The following is a 6636-nucleotide window of genomic DNA, read 5'->3' on the forward strand; positions in this document are numbered from 1 at the left end:
GTTAATAAAATCAGAAAACTTACCAGTATGTGCAGCATATGTTTTGTCAGATAGCTCTGGTTCAGAGTATAATTTTGAGTGTCTGCCTGTCAACATACTAGATCTAGCAACACAATTTAATAATGATGATTCATCAGATGATTCACTTGAATCTTTTATTGAGCACATACATAGAAATATCCGTGATAAATATTTCACTGATATATTCGAAAAGACTATCAGTCAGAGTGATAGTGATTTGTGGTTTTATCAGAGACATGGCAGAATAACAGCTTCCATTTTATATAGTTGACTTCATTTTTCAGGAAGAAACCCTGATGGCCATCTAGTCAAACTCCTTTTAGGTCTTGCAAACAGTGTAAATTCAGACTTGCCTGCTTTAAGACATGGGAAAAATTTGAACATGTTGCTATAGAGAGTCTTATCTTCATGACAAAAAAAAACTTGCATGATAGTTTAGAATGTAAATTATCTGGGTTTGTAATTGACAACAACAGTCCTTACTTAGGTTGCTCTCCTGATGGTTTACTAGAGTGTAAATGCTGTGGACAAGGTTGTTTGGAAATAAAATGTTCATATAAATTTTCAGAAGAAACTCCAGTCAATGCTGCTTGTTTAGACAAAACAAACTTTCACATAGAAAATGATACTCCACTTATGAAGAGAAATGACACATCTCCGTATTACTGTCAAATTCAATGTCAGCTTGCAGTTACTAAAAGAAAATGGTGTGATTTTGTATTATTTACTCTTAAAGGTGTACATCATGAGAGGATACCATTTGATGAACAATTTTGGTCTAATGTTTTACCAAAACTTTCATCATTCTACAGTTCATATGTTCTACCAAAAATTCTGCTATAGAGGTCAGAATTACACATGTACCAGTTGAAATACTTTGTTTGAAGTTTATTACAATTCACAATATAAAAAAGTGATAATGTTTGTTTATATAATTTAATGTGTTAAACATAACTAAAATAAACAATATTAAACATAATAAATATCATCTTTTATTTTAAGACAACTCAGATCTATGTCGCTTTCATTATTTAAAACATTATCAGCTGATAATGTAAATTGTCTCTATTCTTCTTAATTTATAAAAGACAACTCTTTCAAATGGGAGATAACCTACTATTTTGCACAGACGTGTACATCTGTTAGTTTTGACCAAATTTTAATTTTGAATACATGATGAAGCCATATTTCCAGTTTTTGAAAGAAAATTTTAGAACAGAATAATTTTCTTATTAAGCTGTTGTTCTTTTTTAATCAAGGAATATAATTTGTAGTATTAACATGAATAATAAAAGAAAAAAAGAAACATTGGAAAAAAAATTGCCATTCATTGCTCCTTTAATTAATATATTTGTCAAATAAATTTCAAATGATTTAAAAAAAAAACACGTTTTATAACTTTTGAACTAATGGTTTAATCAGGTTACAAAAAAAATGCTGCAACCTTAAGAGCGTCATTAGCAACAGAAATTGAATTTATTGGCATAAAACCACTTAAGAATTTATAAGATTTCAGTCCCTGGATTGATCTTTCTACATGTATTGTCAAAGAAGCTATGGATTTTGATTCCTTAATCTCCTTTGCCGTAAGACATCGTCCTTTTCCATGTTTACATATTCTGGTAAATGGTGGCATATTTAAGGTAGCACCTTTTGATAATAATAAGTCTTTGATTAAAAACCGTCTGTCAGCCATAACATGATCCCCCTTTTCAATCAGATCAATGAATCCACTTCTTTCAGTAATGCTCCTATCAGAAATGTTACCAGTCTATAAGTCAGATATAAACGAAAAAGCTCCATTTGGTGTTATACCTACAAGTGTTTTAAAAGTGTTCTTTGACTTGTAATTTGACCACGTTTTTGACTGTGCTGTTGGGTTTCTTGGTCTCTGCACATAAAATTCAGTAGCATCGATGATTACACGAGTGTTAGGATATTTTCTACGAAATGATAGAGGCATGTGTTTTTTAATCTTTAATTTCCTTAGATGGCCATTTAATAAGTGGTCCTAAACATTGTGCCATTAAAGATATTCAAGTCGTGAAAACCCTGCTAATTGTTGACTGTGAGACACCAAACAAAAGAGACAACACATATGTGTTTAGTCCTAACCTCAACCTCAAAAGAATTATAACAAATTCTTCAAAAAAAGTCAACTTCCTTGAAGCACCAGGTTTTTTCTTATTATTTACTTGCCATTGTTTACTAATTGATTTTATGTCGTCATTGACTGATTAATCACAATTCTTATTGTTAAATTAAATTATGAAAACCGTCCATGCATTTTAACTATATATACGAGTCTAAATTGAAAACTACGTTCAAACCTATGATTGCGTTGGATAAAAACCGCAATTTTTATGCGTGTGCATGTAAAACAAATTTTGTTGTAGAAGGATCTAAAAACAGCACAAACAACATTTTCCAAAAGACCGAAAAAGTATATTTAAACAAAACGCATTTGACTAATAGGTCGAACAACTGATGTTCTTTAACCCTGCTGACTGTCATTGGCGATTGCCAAATAAATTTGATCACAAGATGTAACAAAATAGATCTTAATATAAATTTAATACTAAATAGAAAAAAAAATTTAACTTGTGGCCACGATGTTATGCCACAAACATACGGTGTCAATATTTTTTTAGTACACCAGATCTGGCCGGATTTCGACAATAAATGTCTCTTCAGTGATGTTAGGGATCGAAACGGTATTTGGAAGGCCATATAAAACCACAAGTGTTTTAAAAGTGTTCTTTGACTTGTAATTTGACCACTTTTTTGACTGTGCTGTTGGGTTTCTTGGTCTCTGCACATAAAATTCAGTAGCATCGATGATTACACGAGTGTTAGGATATTTTCTACGAAATGATAGAGGCATGTGTTTTTTAATCTTTAATTTCCTTAGATGGCCATTTAATAAGTGGTCCTAAACATTGTGCCATTAAAGATATTCAAGTCGTGAAAACACTGCTAATTGTTGACTGTAAGACACCAAACAAAAGAGACAACACATATGTGTTTAGTCCTAACCTCAACCTCAAAAGAATTATAACAAATTCTTCAAAAAAAGTCAACTTCCTTGAAGCACCAGGTTTTTTCTTATTATTTACTTGCCATTGTTTACTAATTGATTTTATGTCGTCATTGACTGATTAATCACAATTCTTATTGTTAAATTAAATTATGAAAACCGTCCATGCATTTTAACTATATATACGAGTCTAAATTGAAAACTACGTTCAAACCTATGATTGCGTTGGATAAAAACCGCAATTTTTATGCGTGTGCATGTAAAACAAATTTTGTTGTAGAAGGATCTAAAAACAGCACAAACAACATTTTCCAAAAGACCGAAAAAGTATATTTAAACAAAACGCATTTGACTAATAGGTCGAACAACTGATGTTCTTTAACCCTGCTGACTGTCATTGGCGATTGCCAAATAAATTTGATCACAAGATGTAACAAAATAGATCTTAATATAAATTTAATACTAAATAGAAAAAAAAATTTAACTTGTGGCCACGATGTTATGCCACAAACATACGGTGTCAATATTTTTTTAGTACACCAGATCTGGCCGGATTTCGACAATAAATGTCTCTTCAGTGATGTTAGGGATCGAAACGGTATTTGGAAGGCCATATAAAAAGTACCCTCATTTTTAGATAGACTCTTGAGTTTTAAGAGTCAATATAGGATGAACGGATCATATAAACCGGAGGGAAAATATGATACAAGCCCAAACGAAAAAATATAAACGAGTCTAAATTGAAAACTACGTTCAAACCTATGATTGCGTTGGATAAAAACCGCAATTTTTATGCGTGTGCATGTAAAACAAATTTCGTTGTAGAAGGATCTAAAAACAGCACAAACAACATTTTCCAAAAGACCAAAAAAGTGAAAAAGTATATTTAAACAAAACGCATTTGACTAACAGGTCGAACAACTGATGTTCTTTAACCCTGCTGACTGCCATTGGCGATTGCCAAATAAATTTGATCACAAGATGTAACAAAATGGATCTTAATATAATCGGCTCAACAAATGGGCTTCTTCTGTGTCATAAGTTTTAACAATACTGGTATTATAAGTTTTAACAATACTGGTATCAGTATTGTTAAAACTTATGACACAGAAGAAGGCCATTTGTTGAGCCGAAATATTTGTCAACACGATTTAATAACAACATTTCGTATTATAACATCTTATATCAGTACCGTTGTGCAAATTTTTAGACTGATGTAATTTTTTCCTTATCTGCATAGTATCGCCTATTCTAGACGATCCGGTACGTAGTAAATTTGCTAGTTGGTCCTTTTTATAGACTTTTATATATATATGTCTATCAGAACATGCAGTCATACAATAGACTGACCTCTATGTTCCTTGGTTCAGTTACATGTAGTCCCCTCTGATTTAACAGTACCATGGTGGCACACTGACTTTTCAGTCATAACATCAATTTTTATAAATTTTACTTAAAATTACCTGGAATATCTGGTAGGCATTTCTTTTGTCTTGGTACTTTTGGCAGTTGTGAAACTGTAACAATGTTTGCTGGCCTGTAAAATATATTAAAAAAATAAATATTACATATCTTCATGTGCATACAGTCCAACATTTAAAAAACACTTTTCATGAAGTTCATCATGAAAACTTGTTTTAAGTTGCTAAAGCTTATTATCTTGGAGCCTCGTGAACATAAGTCTAAGAGGGGTAATTTCCGCCTCTTATAAACAGATAAAAAGGACAAACATCTGCCCCCCCCCCCCAAAAAAAACACACAACTTTTCTTTTACTGTTTCATTATAATAGGCAAACAAGAGAAAAATAAATTGAAGAATGAAAAAGAAAAAGGACACTAATTTCAACTATTTGTTACTTACTGTGTTGTCAATATAAATTGTTCAATGGGACGTAAAGTACTGTTCTTGGTGTCTCTTGGTGTTCCAGTTTTGTAGTTGTTGTAGGCAAATAGGGTTGGGACTGCATTTTCCTTCGTAGGTCTTCCTTCAATAAAATGACGGGAGCAAAGTGCATGCCAGTGACAATTTGGGTCGGGATTAAACCCTTTCCTTCTTATCTGAGACAACCAGAGCTTCCTTAGTTTAGGATTCTTTATGACTGAAGGAAGTACATGAAAGTCGACGATACATTCATTTAAAATCATATCAGGATACTTTAGAGCATTATGTTTCTTTCGTGAATCGTTGGAGCAACCCTCCGCTATGCAGTGAAAATTCACCATGCTTCTTTTCGAAGCTTTACCGCTCAAAAACTATCATGACGTACATTTTATACATGTGTTTTGACACAACAAAACATGACCATAATAACGCAAAATCTCGCCGTAAACGTTATCGCTAGGGCGAGACTAACGGTAACCTCAAATACGGAACGGATAATCTGAATCTTACGTATCTTAAACAACAACGGAGATCAAAATAGACTCTTTTGTTGGTGTTGCTCGCTAGGAAATTAAATAAAAACATTCTAAAAGTGAGTTTAAATGTTTCTGGTTTTATTTTTATTGTTAAACTGTTGATTTTTGGTTCATCAAATCAAAATGGCGACACTTCGAGCGTGTATTATAAGTCCGCTTTGAAGTACAAAAGTTCAAAATATTCCTTTTAGAATCGAAATAATTCTATCATGCTATGCTCTATGCTCATTTTAACATGGATAGGCATTATATTTGTAGACATTTAAGATATTGACAAATATAATGCCTACTCATGTTAAGATGAGCATAGAGCATGGCATGATAGAATTATTACTAAATTGCACAGATCAAATTTATTCGTTCATAGTGTGTTAATATACTTTTTTTTATTGATATTTTACCGTTTGTTTTTCTATGTTGTGATGTTATGCTATTGTTTCAGAAAAAAAGGAGAAGGTTTGGTACCATTAAAACGTTTATCCCGCTGCAAATGTTTGCACCTGTCCAAAGTCAGAAATCTGAAGTACAGTAGTTGTCGTTTGTTTATGTAATTTATACGTGTTTCTCGTTTCTCGTTTTTTATATAGATTAGACCGTTGGTTTTCCCGTTTGAATGGTTTTACACTAGTAATTTTGGGGCCCTTATAGCTTGTTGTTCGGTTTGAGCCAAGGCTTTGTGTGGAAGACTATACATTGACCTATAATCATTATGGTTTACTTTTATAAATTGATATTTGGATTGAGAGTTCACTTGTCTCATTGGCACTCACACCACATATTCCTATATCCATATAGAGCCACGTGTATAGAGCATGGCAAGAAAGAATTATTTATCAATTGATCATTGGGAAGTTGAAAATGGCGGCTAAATTATAGAGATATCGTCCTGTTTTATATAGACGGCAAAATTATCAGTAAAACAGTAAACTTTTCCCTAATATACACCAATATACGTTTTTTTATTCTTTCCTACATTGTAACAGAGTTATTGTACCAGTATGTCTAACCAAAAGAAGGACTTTAGGTAACCATTCAATAACATCTACAATTCAAATCTGTGGTCAGATGTTTTAAAAAATAATCTTTTCCAGAATATTTTAACTTCAGAATATATTAAAAAAGAAAAGAAATAAAAATACGGAAACGTTTCCGATGTTGGT

At 32.2% G+C, this 6636-nt stretch overlaps 1 pseudogene; it reads right to left on the bottom strand.

Annotated features, from left to right (window-relative positions):
* Positions 1-1413: 1413 nt before the first annotated feature.
* Positions 1414-3144, bottom strand: LOC143061482 (uncharacterized; annotated as a pseudogene).
* Between the last annotated feature and the right edge of the window lie 3492 nt (positions 3145-6636).

This window comes from Mytilus galloprovincialis, chromosome 1, assembly GCF_965363235.1.
Source record: "Mytilus galloprovincialis chromosome 1, xbMytGall1.hap1.1, whole genome shotgun sequence".
Taxonomy (NCBI): Eukaryota; Metazoa; Mollusca; class Bivalvia; order Mytilida; family Mytilidae; genus Mytilus; species Mytilus galloprovincialis.